General features: G+C 40.0%; 1 long non-coding RNA gene across 4 annotated transcripts in view; it reads right to left on the bottom strand.

Moving 5' to 3' along the window:
- The window catches only part of LOC112448033 (uncharacterized), a 56665-nt gene extending 43458 nt beyond the window's left edge, over window positions 1-13207 (bottom strand). The window contains exons 1-3 of one of the 4 annotated variants that reach the window (XR_009496003.1): window positions 12229-13207; window positions 11636-11692; window positions 7461-7561 (exon numbers count right to left, since the gene is read on the bottom strand). This is a non-coding gene — a long non-coding RNA (uncharacterized lncRNA). Of the gene's footprint in view, window positions 1-7422; window positions 7562-11635; window positions 11693-12228 lie in introns of all 4 variants that reach the window. The other 3 variants (XR_009496000.1, XR_009496001.1, XR_009496002.1) reach the window with 3 other exon arrangements.
- Between the last annotated feature and the right edge of the window lie 7036 nt (window positions 13208-20243).

A 20243-nucleotide genomic window follows, 5' to 3' on the forward strand; every position in this document is an offset into this window, starting at 1 on the left:
ATATAAGAGTGAAATAGAACCAAAATGCTTCTAATTATGTAGCTAATCTTCAAAGTTCTAAAAGACTCTGTCTACTCACACTGCATATATGGTTGAGTTTTACCTCAAGCCAAATTCCAAGGGCTTGATGATTGAAACTGGTATCAATTGTCCTATGTTGGGAAATAGAGAACTGACAATCCCATCTCTTTGGTGAAATAAAGATTACTAGACTTTTTTAATACTATAAAATTTCTAGGAATATTTTAGGCAGAACTCATGAAATGATCTAAGTGCCTACATGTAACATTTTTGTTTTGTAAAAAATGTAACATTTAAGGCTTAGATTATCATAGTGTACATTAGAGGAGCTACAAGAGAGCACTGTTAGCAATTACAGGTCTTTTAATAGAGAAACTGAAAATACAAATACTGCTGATACAAATACTGACAAGCATCTCACTCAGTTTTTCTATAAGGGTCTATCCAAATTTTGTCACTTGGAGTGTTTCTGCAACTATAACAAAAACAACAATAATTCTGTGTTCTATTAAATATCTGATCAGTAGACCAGAGCTGAAAAGGGCCTTATGAGATTTCCTGTTGCCAAGAAGCTTAGATCCTGTCTTGAACTCTGCATCTCCAAAACTTTGCAAACATTCTAATTAACTTTGTTGTAGGTATCGTACTCTAAACAGATATTGGACCCTGTAGGTAGGATTCTCTGTAGGTTTGAAATGGAATTTCCTTTTTTGTCTGTTATCTTTTTCATGATTGTTTGCCCCCCTCCTTTTCCAGCTTCTCTGATGAAGCAGGACATTTTGATATCTACTACTTACTTCACCTTTTCCAAGTTTGCTTTTATAGTTAGCTAGTGAAACTAATTTGTTTAGTGATATGGTGATTGCAGTCACTTGATTTCCCCCTCTCTTTTTTTTCTTTTTACTACATTTATCATTTTTTTTCCTCTCCAGTGGACTCAAAGGCAGAACTTCACATTCTAATAAACACCACAAGCTTCAAAATGGATGAGAAATGTGTCTCAACTGAAATGTGGGATGGGAAAGTTGGTTACTGAAAATACTCAAGGGTAAAATTATAGAATCAGCACATGAGAAATAGATATGAAAAAATGGGTGACATGCAGCAGACATCACATTCCTTCCTTTAAACTCTTTCTTTTCTTGGTCCCTAAATCTGGTCATAAGATTTGCTCCTGGATTTTCTGTTCATTTCTAAATATACTTCTGCTAGAATTCTGGTCTATGCTTTTGGCTTTAATTGTCATCTCTACATTGATTAAACAGCTACTGGTGCTCACTGGATGCTGTGTTGGTTATTCTCTTATTGCCCTTGAGTTCTTCTCTGCCCTGCTTTGTGCCATGAGAGGCTGATTGCCACAGACTGCACGACCCTGGCTCCTTGCCCTGCCCTCTGGTTGTATTTAGACAATGGAAGGATGGGAGGAAAGTGAATTAGGGTCATTATACATCTTCCCTCCTCACTGTTGAACCTTGATTCTGGCTTTAGCTCTTGTTGCCAGGTCTCTTCTCTACCACCAGCTCCCACTGGGCTCAGGTAACATGACTTTCTTCTCTTGCTCCTTTGTATCTGGAGTTAACTGCGGTTTCCTTCTGTTGCTAGTTTGTGTGACTTTCTCTTTTGAGTCCCTTAATCCCGCCACACTTCGGATCCTGACAGTGGCTGCTTGTCTTTGGGCACCAGGAATCATGTATGCGTTAGAGATTCAGTGGTGAACTAAACAGGTTCAGTGGAATTTAACATCCTAGTTTTGTCTCTGTGGAATTTAACATCCTAGTCTGGGCATAGTTGATGAGCTAGCAAACTAAAAGTAAGAACAACTGCTACCATTTACTGTAAAATTTATGGTACCAAAAAAAAAAAAAAAAAAGGGCACTTAAAAAGCAGACAGATGTGAGGATATGGAGCTAATTTAGACATGGAAACATGTTCCCATGGGGGTAATACATGAGGTAAGACATCAGTGATTAGAAGTAAGGTAGGCATTGGGAGGGCAGGAGAAATAAATCAGCAAATATGGAGAGCCTGAGGCAGAAGAGAAGTCAATGATACTTCAGTCTATACCTAAGTAGAAGACCTCATATGTAAAATCTCTTCCTGCATTTGAAGCTGTTTACAGATGTATATTTATATAACAAAGACTTAGATTGTACTTGCCAAGTGCCAGACACTGTTGCAAGTGCTTAGTATTATCTCATTTAGTCTTCAATTATATCCTAAAAGCTGAGGCTATTTCCCCCACTTTATAGAGGTGGAAACTGTAGCACAGAGAAGATATATCCTGTTGTCATCTCAGACTTAGCAGATCCAGTACCGATTTGATTATTTCTCCTTTTATCAGACTCACTTATATGAATGGAATTCTCATTATTTTAATCCCATGGTGTAGAAACTTTGCTATTTCACTTTTTTTCTTTCCTCTCATTCCCTTTATCAGGCATGAGCCTCCATAAATTGTTGCTTCAACAGATGTCTTACACATGTCAGTATATTTCCATTCTTAGCAGCAATGCCCTAATGCAAGCCCACTTCTTCCCTGGGTCACTGGATTACCACAACATCCTCTGATTGTATGCCCTCTCTCCCCCCGCCACACCCCAGAAGGGGATGGTCTGAAGAAGCTACCAGATTATGTCTTCCTAGAAAAATCAATTCATCATGTTAGCCCCCCTTTAAAAAAAGCTACTAAAGTCTTCACAATTTCAACACAAAGGACCCATCATTAGAGTGCGTTGCAATCTAACCTCGTTCTCTTTATCCTTAATCCCCTATTTTTTCAGCGTAGGTCTTCAGTACCTGATTTTCTGATTTCTGTACTCTTTTCTGAACATGGAGGAAACAGAAATTCCATGAATATCACTGTCTTCCAGCATAAGTGAGGTGAACATGTTAGTTGTAGGGGAAAACATATCAATTTAGGAATCTTTTGTTATTTGGAAGATTTAACTAATATATATTACAAAAAGATTATATACATGTGACTGAGAACACATTTATAAATAGGAGAATTGACTCCTTCCTGCATCCACCATGCAGATTAAATAACAAGGTTCAGTTCAGTTAAGTCGCTCAGTTGTGTCTGACTCTTTGTGACCTCATGGACTGCAGCACGGTAGGCCTCCCTGTCTATCACCAACTCCCTGAGCTTACTCAAACTCATGTCCATTGAGTTGGTGATGCCATCTAACCATCTCATCCTCTGTCATCCCCTTCTCCTCCTGCCTTCAATCTTTCCCAGCATCTGGATCTTTTCAAATGAGTCAGCTCTTCACATCAGGTGGCCAAAGTATTGGGTTTCGGCTTCAGCATCAGTCATTCCAATGAATATTCAGGACTGATTTCCTTTAGGATGGACTGGTTGGATCTCCTCGCAGTCCAAGAGACTCTCAAGAGTCTTCTCCAACACCAGAGTTCAAAAGCATCAATTCTTGGGTGCTCAGCTTTCTTTATAGACCAACTCTCACATCTATACATGACTACTGGAATAACCATAGCTTTGACTAGACAGACTTTGTTGGCAAAGTAATGTCTCTGCTTTGTAATATGCTATCTAGGTTGATCATAGCTTTTCTTTCAAGCAGCAAGCGTCTTTTAATTTCATGGCTGCACTCACCATTTGCAGGGATTTTGGAGCCCCCCAAAATAAAGCCTATACACTGTTTCCCCATCTATTTCCCATGAAGTGATGGGACCGGATGCCATGATCTTAGTTTTCTGAATTTGAGCTTTAAGCCAACTTTTTCACTCTCCTCTTTCACTTTCACCCAAGAGGCTCTTTAGTTCTTATTCACTTTCTGCCATAAGCATGGTGCCATCTGCATATCTGAAGTTATTGATATTTCTCCCGGCAACCTTGATTTCAGCTTGTGCTTCTTCCAGCCCAGTGTTTCTCATGATGTACTCTGCATATAAGTTAAATAAGCAGGGTGACGATATACAGCTTTGATGTACTCCTTTCCCTATTTGGAACCAGTCTGTTGTTCCATGTCCAGTTCTAACTGTTGCTTCCTGACCTGCATACAGATTTCTCAGGAGGCAGGTCAGGGGGTCTGGTATTCCCATCTCTTTCAGAATTTTCCACAGTTTGTGGTGATCCACACAGTCAAAGGCTTTGGCATAGTCAAAGATGTTTTTCTGATAGTGTGTTTTAATTGTGTGTGATTATCACAATTTCATTTTCTTTAGTTAGCACTGCTTTTGCTAACTTGAATGTTATATTTAACTGGGAGGAATGAATTTAAGGAAATTAAATCCATTCATTTAATGTAGCATATTTATTGAGTCATTATGATGTGAAAATTCTATTTTAAGAGTCTTAGGGAATGGGAGAATAGGATATACTTTTTCCCCTAAAGGAACTTATAGACCACCAGCGTCCAAAATGAAGCTTGTAAAAGTTCACCTGGAGGGTTACTGGTGAATAGTGAAGGAGCTGTTAGACGAACCCAGGCACCAGGTATGTAAAAACCACTCATTAATTGATATGGTTTTTGTATTTACCACTTTGTAATGGAGTTTGACTTTCTCTCCCTTTAGCCTAAAGCTGCTTTCTGGTTCAGTGCTTAATCTTCACTCATACCTTTTAGCATGAAGAAACTGCCAATATTTGCCTGAAATTAAGGATTGAGAAATCAATGGTTTTAAAAAAGTGCATAGTAACCAATTTCCTTGGGTATTTACTCACTTTCAGAATCACGTCTACTTCAATCAATGCGAAAGCTCTGGATTTATAGTCCTGCCTTGAGAGCTAGTCCCTTTTCCTCAACATGACACACTCTTGTGTCTGCCTAACTCCCTCTAGAATGATGCCCCAGGAGTTCTAGTTCGTGGTGGTTTTTGTTGTTCTCTGCACCTCAGGGTAACTAGGGGTCAGGAGAAGGAATCCTGGTGTTTCAAATCCTTTAGAATTCTTTAGGGTGGTCATGTCCACCCTGATTTCAGTTCTCCTTTGAGGTCTCTCCATTAGGATAAGTTGTGTATACGCCTCTTAGTTTTTCTCAGTGTCTAAAATAGTTACCATAGGAACACACACAGAGTCACTCCCAAAGACCAACATTAGCTCTCGTAGACAATACAGCTTACACGTGGGGGTCCCAAATCCGAATGTGCTGAGGCCAGCCAGGAAGACCAGGTGAGTGTGGGGGCACAGTGTTTCAGGGAGAGATGGGGACAGTGACAACCTCTGCTCGGCTCCGTCTTTCTGTTACTACATGGGAATGAGGGTCTGCGGTGCTGCTGTACAATCTGAATTATGTCAAGAGGAGCTAGAAAGCCGTATTTTCAAAGTAAGTAGGAAAACAGTTTAAGTATTGTAATGGTTAATTTTATGTGTCACCTTGACTGGGTGTGCAGACATCTAGTCAAACATTATTCTGGATGTGCTTGTGCGGGGGTTTTTAGACAAGATGGACATTTAAATAAATAGACCGAATATAGCTGGTTGACCTCCCTAACACGGATGGGACTCATCCCATTAATTAAAGACCTGACGAGAACAAAAATACTGAATAAGAGGGAGTTCTTCCTGCTTGAGTGGTTGAGCTGCGACATTGATGTTTTTAAGCTTTTGGATTCAAACTGAAAAGTGGATCTTGTTGGGTCTCAAGATTACTGGATTTAAAGTTGGAACTTACACCATCAGCATCAGCATTTCTGGTTCTCAGGTCTTTAAACTTGGATTGGAACTGTACATCCTTGGTTCTCCTGGGTCTCCATTTGGTCTCCATCATTATATGAGCAATAATTCCAATCTCACTCACTCTCTCTCTCTCCCCTGCTCTCTCTCTATATACGTACTTACACATATATACATATAGTGCTTATTGGCTTTGTTTCAAGTAAAACACAACAATGGCATGAAGTCCTATACGACGTGCCTGAAGACCAGTGCCATCATTTTATATTAAATATGTAAGAGTACAGGTCAGCATTTCTTGGCTGCTCCCTACATTTCAAAGTTCATTGCATCTCAAAATGAAGATATGATCTTGGGTTAATATGTAGAATAGTGTTAGTGACTTTTCTTTCTTCACCTCCCTTTTCCTTTTAGTGATCTTTCTAGATCTTTCTAGGAATAAGAGCCACTGCATTACTGGGCCATATGCTTGTCAGTGACTGTCCTCTTAGTGACACAAGAGCAATGCCAAAGCTTACTGGGATCAGTAAATTCTTAGCCCAGAAGTCTCTTCCTCTTTAATCCCCATTAGAGGAGGTATTAGGGAAGTAGGGAATGGAGTTTCATTTTTCCAATTTGGTAAGTAAAGAGGCTTTACTTTTAAACAAACCAAGCCATATACATCAAAAAGGTTGTTGATCATCAAAATAGTCTCCTTGAAAAATTGTTCTTATTTTAATAAAGATTCTGCCATGTATTCAGAAAATATTTGTTATTCTTTCAGAATTGCCCTCTAAAACAATTTCACAAGAAAATTTTGGACAATGTAAATTAGTTATTCTTTGTTTTTGACTAAAAAACATGAATAACCAAATCAGAATATTCACCTTTTTAAATAACTTTTGGTTATGAGAGAGTCAATTCCTAGGCAGGTTGACAAGAAGTCCGGGGTCCCTGAGGAGGAGAGAGGGGTCTAGGACTCTCAAAGAGGAGATAGGGGTCTGGAATTCTCAAGGAAGAGGAAAGGACAAATGTATTTTTTTTTCTCTACATTCCTTAGTCTTAGTCACATAAAACATTTTTTTCTTTAAGCCCAGAACTGATGATTACACAACAAACAACTCAGTTAAACTCTGTACTAAGGATTATATAACAACAACATATCCTGCTTGAGGACAGTTTCTTTTTCTTGAAAACCTTCTGACCAATCCTGTTATCTTAAAATGTATATTATGAGAGTAGGTTTGGTAAGATTTTTGTATTATTAGTTCTAATACTGTTATCTTAAAATGTAAATTGTGGGAGTGGGTCTAGTAAGATCTTTACAACATTGAGACATTCTTTTGATTTCTTGTTAATAACTAATTAAAAAAGCATATAGCTCCCTTGCTAAAGATTAGTGAGGGGGTCACTCTCTGTCCCCCTTCTGATGTCTATGTCAGAAGCTTTCTCTCTTTTCATACTTTAATAAAACTCTGCTACACAAAAGCTCTTGAGTGATCAAACCTGGTTCCAGGTCCCAAAGCTAAATCTTCTTTGGAGATCAAGAATCTGACAACCAATCACCATAAGCTATCAGTTAAAAGGTGAATTTAAATATCCCCTTAAGGAAAAAAATTGCTACCACTAAGACTACATAAAAGCCATTTTAAGCAATGGCTATATCATTGGGATAAATGCATATTATGCAAAGATGCCTGCTCTGAAAGGGTCCCCTGGAATGAGTGGTTTTGGTGTATTTGTTTAGAACTCAGTCTTTTTACCACAAAACAGGGTTGCAGACTCACTGAGTGACTTGGGTTGGGAATAAGACAGCAGGAAATACCGTGAGTTTGAGAACGAGGCTCTGGCAAGAGCAGGTGGCTGCTGTTCAGCAATATCAAATGTTGTAGGGAGGCTCCGAACCGTGTCTTCCTATTTCAGCCCCTGTGAAGAATGCAGAGGAGTCTGGTGACATGGGGGTAACTGGTACCGCTGGTGGGTATGTTTTAGTCATGTGGTGGCCAGAATAAGGAGGAGGAGGTAGAAACCCTGAGTGCAGATTGTGCACTTGAATTTGTCTGTAAAAGGAAGAAAATAAATTAGGACATTAGCAAGGTCCAGGTGGCTTTTCTTCAAGGTGGATATAAATGGGAAGGAAGGATTCCAAGGGTAGGAGAAGAGTAAAGTGATCGGAGAGGAAAGAGTGGAAATGGCGTGGACCGCAGGACTGAGGCAGGTGGAACCAGGGAACTCGGAAAGGATTAAAGCAAGGGCTCAGGAAGAAGGGAAGGTGGTGGGGATGAGGAAGGAGATCTCATCCTCTGAAACAGAGATTGATTGTGGTAGAGTGAGATGATCAATTACTTGGATAAAAATAGAAAACACACTTATCAAATCTGTGCATGCTACCAATCTGTGTGGAGTAGCTAATGTGATTGATAATAGACGTAAGATTCAAGAAGTCATGCTGGAATGTGGAAATGATGAATTGAAACAAAATGAAGTTTAGTGGTGATAAATGCAAAATTTTCCCTTGATACCGAAATAAATCATTTAAAGTACAGAAAGGAGAATAAATGACTTATACCATTTCATATGGAAAAGAGTAGCATTTTACTTGATAAAAAGCTTACATACTAGTATTACTAGTATTACAGAAGGGTAACATACTTGCTACAAAGCTAATGCAAACCTAAGTTTAATGACTTGGGAGAGTCTAGAGTCCACCGCAGGAGGGTCTATAATTATGATATGTGAAATGTCTAAAATTGGGGCAGAAGGAGCACTATCATTAGGGCACTAATTAAACAGACTCTGATACATCCTCAAAATGAAATACTCAGTGGTTCTGAAAAAGAATAAGGAGGCTCTCTGTATACTAATTTGGAAGGATTTCCAGAATATATTGTTAAGCAAAAGATGAGGGTGCATGATGTACCTATAGCATGCTACCTCTTATTTATGAAATCGATAAAATAAGAGTATGTAATTTTATTTTTTAAGTTCACATAAAAAAATTCCAAACTAATAAAAAAAGGAATTAAAACAATGTGGAATAAAAATAATAAAGGAATTAAAGCCCAGAGCAGGCTGAGTAGGAATAGAATAGTGAGGGGGTAGGAATAAGGTTTCTCAATGTACCTGTTTAAATTTAATTTTATTGTGACCATGTTAAAGTATTATCAAATTTAAAAATATTTAAAAGATGAAACTGGTGAAGTGGGTGGTTGAAATTTACAATGGAGTACGTAAGCTACAGAGACACTATCCAAATTATATTCTTCCTAGTGACAGGGTTTGCACTTCATTTATCTGTTCTTCTGTAGTGTCTTCAATAATACTTGTCAGGTAGAAGGCTATCATTAAATATTTGCTGATCAAATGAGTAAATGAATGAATACATGAATGATATGACATGAGATGACATCTCTCCTCAAATGTAGAAATGACTCGTGTCAAATAAGACAGCCCTGTTTTTAGTTCTGTGTGATCAAACTAGAATGAATGAATGACAATTGTGGGGAGAAAAAAAAAACACAACAGTTTGTTCTTTCAACAACCATTTTTGAGAGACTATTTTGTAGCAGGTACTGGAATTCTCAAGCAGAATAAGACATGGTTTAAGCTTTCAAGTGGGTTCCGGTATAGAATCAAGGTGTCACGCTCAGAGATAATTTTATTACAAAATGGACACAAAATGGTCATAGAAAGTGCTGAATAAACCTGGGATGAAAGTGTAAGTGTGGGTTGGGGGTAGTCACAGTTTGCTTCCTTGGAGAGGGCATGTCTGAGCTCCATTTTAAAATAAAGAAAGGAAGGGAAAGAAAAGGGGAAAGAAGGGATAATCACGGAGAAGGAAGGCAAAGGCAGAGACTCAGGGCAGAAGAGAGTGGAGCATGTCATGAGGAACATCAACCAGTTTGTCTTAGTGGGAGCATAGAGATCAGAGCAGGGATGGCAGGAGATGTGACAAGAAAGGGACACAAATAACTTGAACTCAATGTAAAAAGAGGTTTCTAGCAGGCTGCATCATCCAAAATGGGAATGGTTCTCAATGGAGGTTTTCATGTTCAAGCCCAGGCAGGCTACAAGTGCTAGAGAAAATAAAAGAGCGTGGGCTCAGAATTTAAAGTAGACTTTTGTCTTTTACACAAACTGCATTGCAGGAAAAAGGAGTGTGGGATGTTTACATCTGAGTTCCTTGACACATCAAAATTACCGGTTTTCTTTTGCGCAAGTGCTACTTGAGATCACGTCCCCCCACTGCCTGCTGGTTAGCAGGAGGGGAGGGTGTCATAACACCCAGGGAAAGGAGAGGAGACCTTATGATACTATGTGATGTGGGGAAGGTGGATCTGGAAGTGAGTAAATCTGAAAAAGATTGTTTGCAAAAGGTGTTGATTTCATGCATTTCAAAAAACCTTGAAACCAGTGAAGTATTAAACACCTATCATTTTGTTAAGGCTTCAACTTTCTCTAAGGTCTGTCACATAGAACTGTCTTACTGTGGAGGAGCTGATTTTTTTTTTTCCTTCAGAAAAGATAGTAAAGAGAAGGAATCAAAGGGCAGTATAAGGGGTTAGACTAGATGGTCTTTTATGATACTTCACAGTCCTGTGTTCGGAATGTGAAAGATTGCTGCATTAGGATTGTCTGACCTCATGTCATTTTTAGAAAGAATCTCCTTGAGAGGAAGGAAGGTTTTTTTGTTTGTTTTTGCTTCCCAGGACTTAATACAGAAGCCTGCTACCTAGTAGGGCCATTAAATTATTTGTTCTTATGAATGGATGTGTTAGAGGCACACCAGTAGTTCTCTGATGTCTTCTATTTTTATACTAATAGCTAACAGTGCTATATGTTAAGTCATTTCTATGAATCTTCGAATACACACACAACACACATGCACACCTTTTACAGGTGCAAAAGCTGATGAGTAGCGAGGTTAGGTGGAGAAGGAAATGGTAATCCACTCCAGTATTCTTGACTGGAGAATCCCAGGGATGGAAGAGCCTGGTGGGCTGCCGTCTGTGGGGTCGCACAGAGTCAGATACGACTGAAGCGACTTAGCAGCAGCAGCAGCAAGGTTAGGTAACCTGCCTGAAATCACACAACTGGTCAATGATGGAGCACATGAGGTTTTCAAACTTCCGAGCTCATGGTCAGAGACTACCATACTGGGAGATATATTTGGCTTCTTCTATTCTTCATTCTTTTTCTATATATTTTAGATTTTAAATTATTCTCAAAACTACAAAAGGGAAACAGGGTGGGATTCTTTCCCCTTAAATTAAACCGCAAGGTCCTCGTGCTTGTTAAGAAGGAATCTTAGGATAGCAGACTGCATCCCATGGGGAGCCTGTGTCTGCTTTAGAGATTTGTCCTGTAATTTGAAGAACTGCTGGACGCTGACAATGTAGTGAAAAGGGTACAATCAGCTTCTTGACACGGGAAGAAAGCCTGTTAAGAGGTCAACTCCCTGGAGACTCTGGGTGCCAAGTGTGGGACAGCGCTAACAACTTCCAGCGGGAGTTGGGGCCAGCTCTCCCTCTCCAGATGGCTCATTGCAGGATGGTGGGTCCCACAGTGGGGGGCAGTGGAAGGGGCTGTCCTGGAGACAGCAGCAAGAGATAACAATGAGGAACCCTTTCAACACCAACTGGGGCATGCTATCCCTGAAAAAGAAGGATCCAAATGACTGTCGCCTCACACCAGGAAGCTGTCTCTCACACTGCTCAGCTGGACTCACCCTGGCACTCCTTCTGATTGTGAATAATTATAAATATACCAGATACAATCTTGCCTATGTTTCATTCTTTGGCAAAGGTAATTATACTAATTACTAGCATTTTGAGGCTGTGTCATTGTAGCCAGACACTTGAGGTGAATACTTATTTTTTATCTCATAAGAGAAGCTACAACACCCTACACCTGTGGTACTGTGTTAATGAGTTACAGAGAATATAGTTTAACTAATTTGGGCTGTTTTCCTCCTATGCCTATTATTTTCTTCCTACTCACCTGAGGGATTGTGCTGCCAAAGTCTGCAGCAAATGGAACCTTGTAGCCATCATTTTTCTAACAAACAAGAAGAGAAATCAAATATAAATTGGTTTTGCTTCGCAAAGCTATGATTTTCTATCTTCCTCCTCCAACTAAAATCTAAGTGAAACATTACTTTCCAAGAACGTTTTTTAGTCTTTCTAAGATTGTAATCATGAATTCAGTTTTACCTTTGAGTTCTATGCCTAACCTTAAAGACCTACAGTTGCTGACATGAAATTGAACACACCTGGAAACCACTATTTGACTCATCATTTCATTATTGCTAATTTGTCAAAATTGGTATAACGCTATACGCTTTTTCTTTACTGGGAGAGGAGGCGGGGTCCGCCCCCCACCCGCTAGCTTTCCCGCAGACCTCACCGCCTCCCAAGGCTTTAAGACCCCCGCCCACTGACTGCATTGAGACCTTGGGTAGGTGTGGCTTGGGGGGACTGAACAAACCCACCCCCCACCCCGGCCCTCCCGTCACAGGCATGGTGACCCCGGTCCAGCTTCCCAACCCCAATCTCAGCTACCACTCAGACGACACCCGCCGGCTGAGCGCAGACCTTGCGCCTTAGGTCTCAAGACCCGCTGAGAAAGAAACCACCTTCCCTTTTTGCAGGTGAGAACACTGGGACCAGGAGATCAAATGACGAACGAAAGTCACACTGAATGGGGTCAAATACACCCGGGACGGACCAGGCTGGCCGCCTCCGAGGCCCGAAGCCGGGCGGTCTCACGAGGTCCCCGCAGCCCGCCTGTCCCCGAGGGCTCCGAGGGGGGCGCGCTGAGACGCCCTTGGGTGAGAGGTCCCAGGTTCCCCACCACAGAGACCCAGAGACTCCGAGTCAAGACCCAACGTCAAGGCCGACCCAGAGCAGGCGGTGCAGGCGACAGGTAGGGGAACCTGAAGGGGCGTCGCACAAGTGACGCTCCTCACCTCCACTATGACGTTCTTCCAGAGTGAGGCAGAAATGGACCAATGTTGTATACTTTTAAGACAAACGGTATCTGCTCATTTAAATAATTAGTCCTATTTCATAGCTAGAATCTTGACTCAAGGAAGTTGAGTGACTTGTGTTTTGGCAGATGGTAGATGCAAACTGGGCTCTGATTTGATTCCTGTTAGATAAAAATCATCTGAGGAGATTTGTTGTTGTTGTTATTTTTATTTATTTTTAATTGGAGGATGGTTGCTTTAGAATGTGTTGGTTTCAGCTGTACAACAATGGTGAACTAGCTATAAGTATACATATATCCCCTGCCTCTTTAAAAACATGTTTTTTTTAACTGGTGGAAAATTGCCTTACAATTTTGTGTTGGTTTCTGCGGTAGAAATATGGGGAATCAGTCATAGTTATGTATGTATATCCCTTTTCTCCTGAGCCTCCTTTTCCTACCCCCATCCCAGTTCCTGGATCATCATAGACTGCCAGGCTAGGCTCCCTGTGTTATTTAGCAACTTCTCACTGTCTGTTTTACATACGATAGTATATATATGTCAGTTCTACTTTCTCAGTTCATTCCCCTCCCTCTTGAGCACCGTCATCCCATCTCTGGGCAGGAGATTCTTAATTGTAAAGGTCCAGATATCTCAGAGTTACTAAACTTGAGACTTTGCCCACTTTAATAAATCTTATGCTGAAATGTATGGAAAATTTCCAAAGAAAGTAGTGTTATTTGTTGTTAAAGTTATCAATTCAGTAGACAGTAATATGACACATTTTCCTGTTTTTTACTAAAGGAAAATATCCCCCATTTGTGAGAGTCAAGCAATTAGGTAAGACTGAGAACAAAATGCCAAGCATGGAGAAAAACTTCAAGAATCAACCGGCTCTATGAGTGGGGAAAATGGCGGCTTGGGATCTCTGTGTGAATGTTAAGCTTTCCAGGTGGCACAAGTGGTAAAGAATCTGCTTGCCAATGCAGGAGACACCAGAGATGTGGGTTCCATCTCTGGGTTGGGAAGATCCCGTGGAGAAGGAAATGGCACCCCCCTCCAGTATTCTCGCCTGGGAAATCTGGACAGAGGAGCCTGGTGAGCTCCAGTCCACGAGGTAGCAAAGAGTCGGACACGACTGAGCAGGCATGCACTTGCTAGTTGTACTGCTTGTGAATATTTAAGGCAACAACTGGAGGGAAAACCCTAAGTACTTAATACTAGAATTTATGCCATTAGTTTAAGACTCTCAGGAAGATAAGATTACTAAGAAGAATTACAACTTTACATTAACACTACTGTGGCAGAAATTGTTAGCTGTCTATCCAGTATCCACTTGCTCTTTCATTTATTCAGTAAAATAAATTTTATATCAATGGATGTATTTCTACCCAGTTAAAAACCATTTTCCAGCCTCTCTTTAGACACAAACCTTAATGATCTGTAAGCAGGAATTTTTACTAAGGGTACTCATGCAGTGCTAAGTGCATTTTGTGCCTCTTTATCTTTACTGTTACCTGGGGTAGACGTGACAGATGGAGAACAGTGGCTGTCTTGTGACCACAAGATGGACTTCAGCACTGGGGCCATGGGACTGGTAGGCCAAAAGAGAGACGAGCCAAAGTATCAATAACACCTTGGAGCTTCCATGCCAACTTTGGTGTACATTACATCAGAGAAATTTATCCCATTTATACATATGTGTATTTCATATATATATGTGTGTATATATATATCATAATCAATTTGTATATTTCATATATATATGTGACCCCATGGACTGTAGCCTGCTAGGCTCCTCTGTCCATGGAATTCCCGAGGTAAGAATACTGGAGTGGGTTTCCATACCCTCTTCCAGGGGATCTTCCCGACCCAGGGATTGAACTCCAGTCCTGCATTACAGGCAGATTCTTTATTGTCTGAGCCACCAGGGAAGCCATATACATACATACATACATACATACATATATATATATATATATATATATATATATATATATGTGCTAAGTAGCTTCAGTGGTGTCTGACTCTTTGTGACCCTGTAGACTGTAGCCTGCCAGGCTCTTCTGTCCATGAGCTTCACCTGACAAGAATACTAGAGTATTCTCCAGGGAATCTTCTCCAGGGGATCTTTCTGACCCAGAAATCAAACCCATGTCTCTTATGTCTTCTTCATTGGCAGGTGGGTTCTTTACCATTAGTGCCACCTAGAAAGCCTATATATATATACACATATTTGGTTGATTCCGTCAATATTTCTTCTCCATCTTTCAGCAGTCTCTGTGACATTATACTGTTCTACTTTTTCTTTTTTCTGTACACTTACCGCTTTTTCAGTACTCTACAGTCTTTTGTATTATGTTTATTGTCCATCTCTGTTAAAATATCAGCTCTACTAGGGCAGGGGTCACTGTCTGTTTTGCTCACTAAAGTATCCTAAGTGCTTAGAACAAAGTCTGGCCCATGGTAGGTGCTTAGGAAATAGTTATTGGATGAATGGATGTGCTGCTGCGTACAAAAAATGTTAGTGAAATACTTGACAACATAAGAATAAAGTATAAATAATAGAGAACATAATCTTCCATGCATATGTGGAATACGTCCCTGGATTTTGTGTGTAATGTTGGTTATTAAAACTTAAGAAAGCATAAAGGATTGGAGAAGGACCACAGAAGGGCAGCTGGAGAGGGCTGGGTATTAAGGTGAACTTCAAAAGATTAAGATTGCATAGTTTGGCCAGCCAAGATGAAAGGAAGATTAATCAAAGTTCATAAATTCTGCATGGAGGATTTCTCCACCATGAAGTGTCTTGTTCAGTCTCAGTCGCCCCCTGTCTCCAGCTCCACCAGGCAGAGTTAGAGGCTCCTCCTCTATCCTCTTTTCTACTTTCATGAAATCACCTGCCTTATAGAACTTTTGAATGTTTCACTTTCTAAAGCATACCCTGTGAAGCTCATGTATTAATAGGTGTTATGCAAAGAGAAATCATGTAAATAACTCCACAGAAAGTCTAAATGAATCATTTTGGATTCCTAATAAGTAATTTAAAAGAGCTAAGGCTCTTTAGAATATATTGATGACTTTTGGAAGTTAATGCCTATGGAACAATCCTACCTCTCATAAACTTGTTTTGGAGTCACTCTCAGAAAAGTGTACAAACATGAAGAACTATAAGTTTATCAATTTTTGTTTTTAAGTTAATAGGTTAAGCCACAAAAGAGAAAATACAAAAATTTCCTGTAGAATGTTAGCATTTAGTATCATAATCATTACTAACTCACTTATTTGTAGTTTTTCTCCTTTGGCTTACTTTTCATACTTCTGTGAGGAGAATTTGAAAAATTACATTGCTCTGTGCCCATTTCTTTATGCCAATAGGGCAAAATGTTTATCTGTACAAGTATTTCACAATATGTCTTAAAGTTTGTTTCTATAAATGCCTTGATTTTGTGTGTGTTTTTTTTTTTTTTTTTTAATAGGCTGTATTCTAAAGGAAGACATTGTGGCATTAATCAACCATTTTTTGAGAAAGTATAACATGGTTGCTGTTGTTTAGTCATTAAGTCATGTCTGACTCTCTTGTGACCCCATGCAGTCTATGTAGCCCACCAGGCTCCTCTGTCCATGGGATTTCCCAGGCAAGAATACTGGAGTGGGTTGCCATTTCATTCTCCAGGGAATCTTCCTGATCCAGGGATCGAACCCACGTCTCTTGCATTGCAGGCAGATTCTATACCACTGAGCCACCTAGGAAGCCTCTAACATGGTTGGATTTACATATATGTGCAAAGATTATTTATATAGAAATGGTCTCAGGGAATAATGAATCCATTCTCAGGCATTGAGGTATATTTACCTCAACAAATGTTACTATTAATGATGGGGATCCTTTTGGATCCTCACTGGCTACATCCAAGGAATGACTCTGGTTTCTAGGGGTGAAAATTTGATGGGGAGTTTATTTTCTGCAGATGGTTCTTTGCCAGTATTCTTCAGGATGGTCTTCATGCAAGGAAGATTGGCCCTACCTATAAGCCAGTAATGTGAAAAATCATTATTAAAAAAAGGAATGGTCCTTTTGCCAGCTAAGGAAACTAATACTTTTTACCCTCCTCTAGTCACAATGATCAACACATTAATTCACTGTGTACAAAGGGCTTGCAGCTCAGTTATTTACTAGAGGCATAAATTAAATGCTGAGCATATTTCAAGAGGCAGAGCATCTTTCTTTCTTGAAAAAGTAAAAGGAGAGAGAAAAGCTTTAGAAGTTTCTAATCTTGCCTGTTCATATTATAGTGAACAAATCAAGTTTAATCCTTTTCAGGGTTGAGCTTTAAATTTTTATGTTTTCTACCTGTTATTCAGTAGAAACCGGCATGCAGACCAGCCATAGTGCTTGTTTCTTTTTATCAGAACAAATGTCTCCATTCCCACCAAAGGACTTGTGTATTCTTTACCCTTTCTCTTCCAAATGACCTGTCAAAACTCAGAAATGTCATGTTAATGTTTTATGGACAGACTATCCCAGCTGCTTCAGGAAATGGCAGCATCCCTTCAATAATTTACATGCTGTTTCTGCTCTACTTTTTCTGGTGTCTGTAAAGTTTCAGCAGTGAAAAGCCAGACAGCAGTAGGGCTTCTCGGCAGTGTGTTTGTCTCTAGAGCTTTGTCTACTTCTAATCCTACTTTTTCCTTCTTAAAGCCCAGCAATTTCCACTTTCTAGTCTAGTAGGAACCATCAGTCACTTTTCATACAGGGGCTGTGTTTCAAGTTCATTTTGTTATTCAAGTTTCACACTTGTTTTTCCCTGTGGAATTTATTAACTGTACTTTGTAATTAGCAACTAACTTTACATTAACTTGTTCATCAATGATTCCATCCATGAATATCTTTGTTTCTTTACCTTGAAGAAAATGTTCTGGCTGAGAAGAGAGTGGATATTTCTTTTGTGCCGGTTTGATTTATTCATCTAAAATCTAGCACATTAAAGACCCGAGTATTTTTCAAGCTTAAAAAATACTATCATGAACAAAATTTGCATTTGGTTTAAATATGGTGTGGTGGAAGGAACAAAGGCTTCACAGTCACGAGGGCTAGAATCAAGTTCTAGTTTTGTCCCCGACCTTTTGGGAATCATAGTCAAGGATGGCTTTTCATCTGTGAGTTGGGAATTCTAATAATTGTCTGACGACTCCTAGGACCTGTGTGAGGATAAAATGAGATGCTGTATTTAAAAGTTTCATAAATAGAGGATCTTAAAGCATCACTATGAACAAAGCCAGTGGAGGTGATGGAGTTCCAGTGGAGCTATTTCAAATCTTGAAAGATGATGCTGTGAAAGTGCTGCACTCAAATTGCCAGCAAATTTGGAAAACTCAGCAGTGGCCACAGGACTGGAAAAGGTCAGTTTTCATTCCCATCCCAAAGAAAGGCAATGCCAAAGAATGCTCAAACTACCACACAATTGCACTCATCTCTCATGCTAGTAAAGTAATGCTCAAAATTCTCCAAGCCAGGCTTTAGCAATACGTGAACCGTGAATTTCCAGATGTTCAAGCTGGTTTTAGAAAAGGCAAAGGAACCAGAGATCAAATTGCCAATATCCGCTGGATCATGGAAAAAGCAAGAGAGTTCCAGAAAAACATCTACTTATCCTTTATTGACTATGCCAAAGCCTTTGACTGTGTGGATCACAATAAACTGGAAAATTCTGAAAGAGATGGGAATACCAGAACACCTGATCTGCCTCCTGAGAAACCTATATGCAGGTCAGGAAGCAACAGTTAGAATTGGAACAACAGACTGATTCCAAACAGGAAAAGGAGTACGTCAAGGCTGTATATTGTCACCCTGCTTATTTAACTTCTATGCAGAGTACATCATGAGAAACGCTGGGCTGGAAGAAGCACAGGCTGGAATCAAGATTGCTGGGAGAAATATCAACCACCTCAGATATGCAGATGACACCACCCTTATGGCAGAAAGTGAAGAGGAACTCAAAAGCCTCTTGATGAAAGTGAAAGAGGAGAGTGAAAAAGTTGGCTTAAAGCTCAACATTCAGAAAACTAAGATCATGGCATCTGGTCCCATCACTTCATGGGAAATAGATGGGGAAACAGTGTCAGAGTTTATTTTTTTGGGCTCCAAAATCACTGCAGATGGAGATTGCAGCCATGAAATCAAAAGACGCTTACTCCTTGGAAGGAAAGTTATGACCAACCTAGATAGCATATTCAAAAGCAGAGACATTACTTTGCCAACAAAGGTCCATCTAGTCAAGGCTATGGTTTTTCCAGTGGTCATGTATGGATGTGAGGGTTGGACTGTGAAGAAAGCTGAGGGCCGAAGAATTGATGCTTTTGAACTGTGGTGTTGGAGAAGACTCTTGAGAGTCCCATGGACTGCAAGGAGATCCAACCAGTCCATTCTGAAGGAGATCAGCCCTGGGATTTCTTTGGAAGGAATGATGCTAAAGCTGAAACTCCAGTACTTTGGCCACCTCATGCAAAGAGTTGACTCATTGGAAAAGACTCTGATGCTGGGAGGGATTGGGGGCAGGAGGAGAAGGGGACGACAGAGGATGAGATGGCTGGATGGCATCACTGACTTGATGGACATGAGTCTGAGTGAACTCCGGGAGTTAGTGATAGACAGGGAGGCCTGGTGTGCTGCGATTCACGGGGTTGCAAAGAGTCGGACACGACTGAGCAACTGAACTGAACTCCTGCCTGGAATCTCTCATTCATGTTAGGGCACACACACAGTCATATGGAATTAATGACTTTATCATTCTCTCTGTGTCAAATTTCCCTAGGTCTTCCTTACACATTTGAAGTAGAAATTAGGTGGAAGGAGGAATGTATGTGTTTGTGTGTGTAAGAAATGGGAAAATTGTTGCAAAAATAGACTTTTGTTATCTGTAGGTGGACTGATTTTTCTTATGTAAGAGAAGAAAAGGAAATTAATATGTTGAACCAATAAAGGATGATTTGCTGAATTCTTAAGAATTCTCCTGCTACCTGCAAATTAGGACACTGAGACATGGGAGACCTACAACATCTTGGAGGGATAGCTGCAGAGAATAGGGAACCTGTGTACAATTTTGGGGGAGGATATCCTTCTTAAAAATATGTGATGCAACTAATATTGTTTATTCCAAGGAAATGATTTTTACCAGTTAATCTGAATATATTGCTGAGACTTGCAAGTGCCATAACTTTAAGTTCAACATTTTTATAATGGAATATATGATTATAAATGGAGTTGATTATTTTTCACTCATGGTTCTTTTTGCTCCTATACTCCGTGGCAGTGTCTTATTGCCCACTCTCCCGCTCACATTACAGTAGAGAGAAATATATTCCTGGCAGTCATCATGAGGATGTTTATCCTAAGTGTGTGGGTGCCAAGGCTCTTGTGTTGCAGAGTTCCAACTGTTAGCTCTCAATTTTGATCTTGGCTTAAGGAACGACCACCCCCCATCTGCTACTTGCAGGAAAAAATAAACCACTCTCCATTGCTGCTACATGACTGTGTCAGCAGATGTTACTACTGCCTTTAACTGGGCATGATCCCTAACATTTATTTAATGAAACAACTCATGTTGTAAAATAACCTATTATTTGGTTTTCTGTTTTATG

This window comes from Bos taurus, chromosome 9 (genome assembly GCF_002263795.3).
Source record: "Bos taurus isolate L1 Dominette 01449 registration number 42190680 breed Hereford chromosome 9, ARS-UCD2.0, whole genome shotgun sequence".
Taxonomy (NCBI): domain Eukaryota; kingdom Metazoa; phylum Chordata; class Mammalia; order Artiodactyla; family Bovidae; genus Bos; species Bos taurus.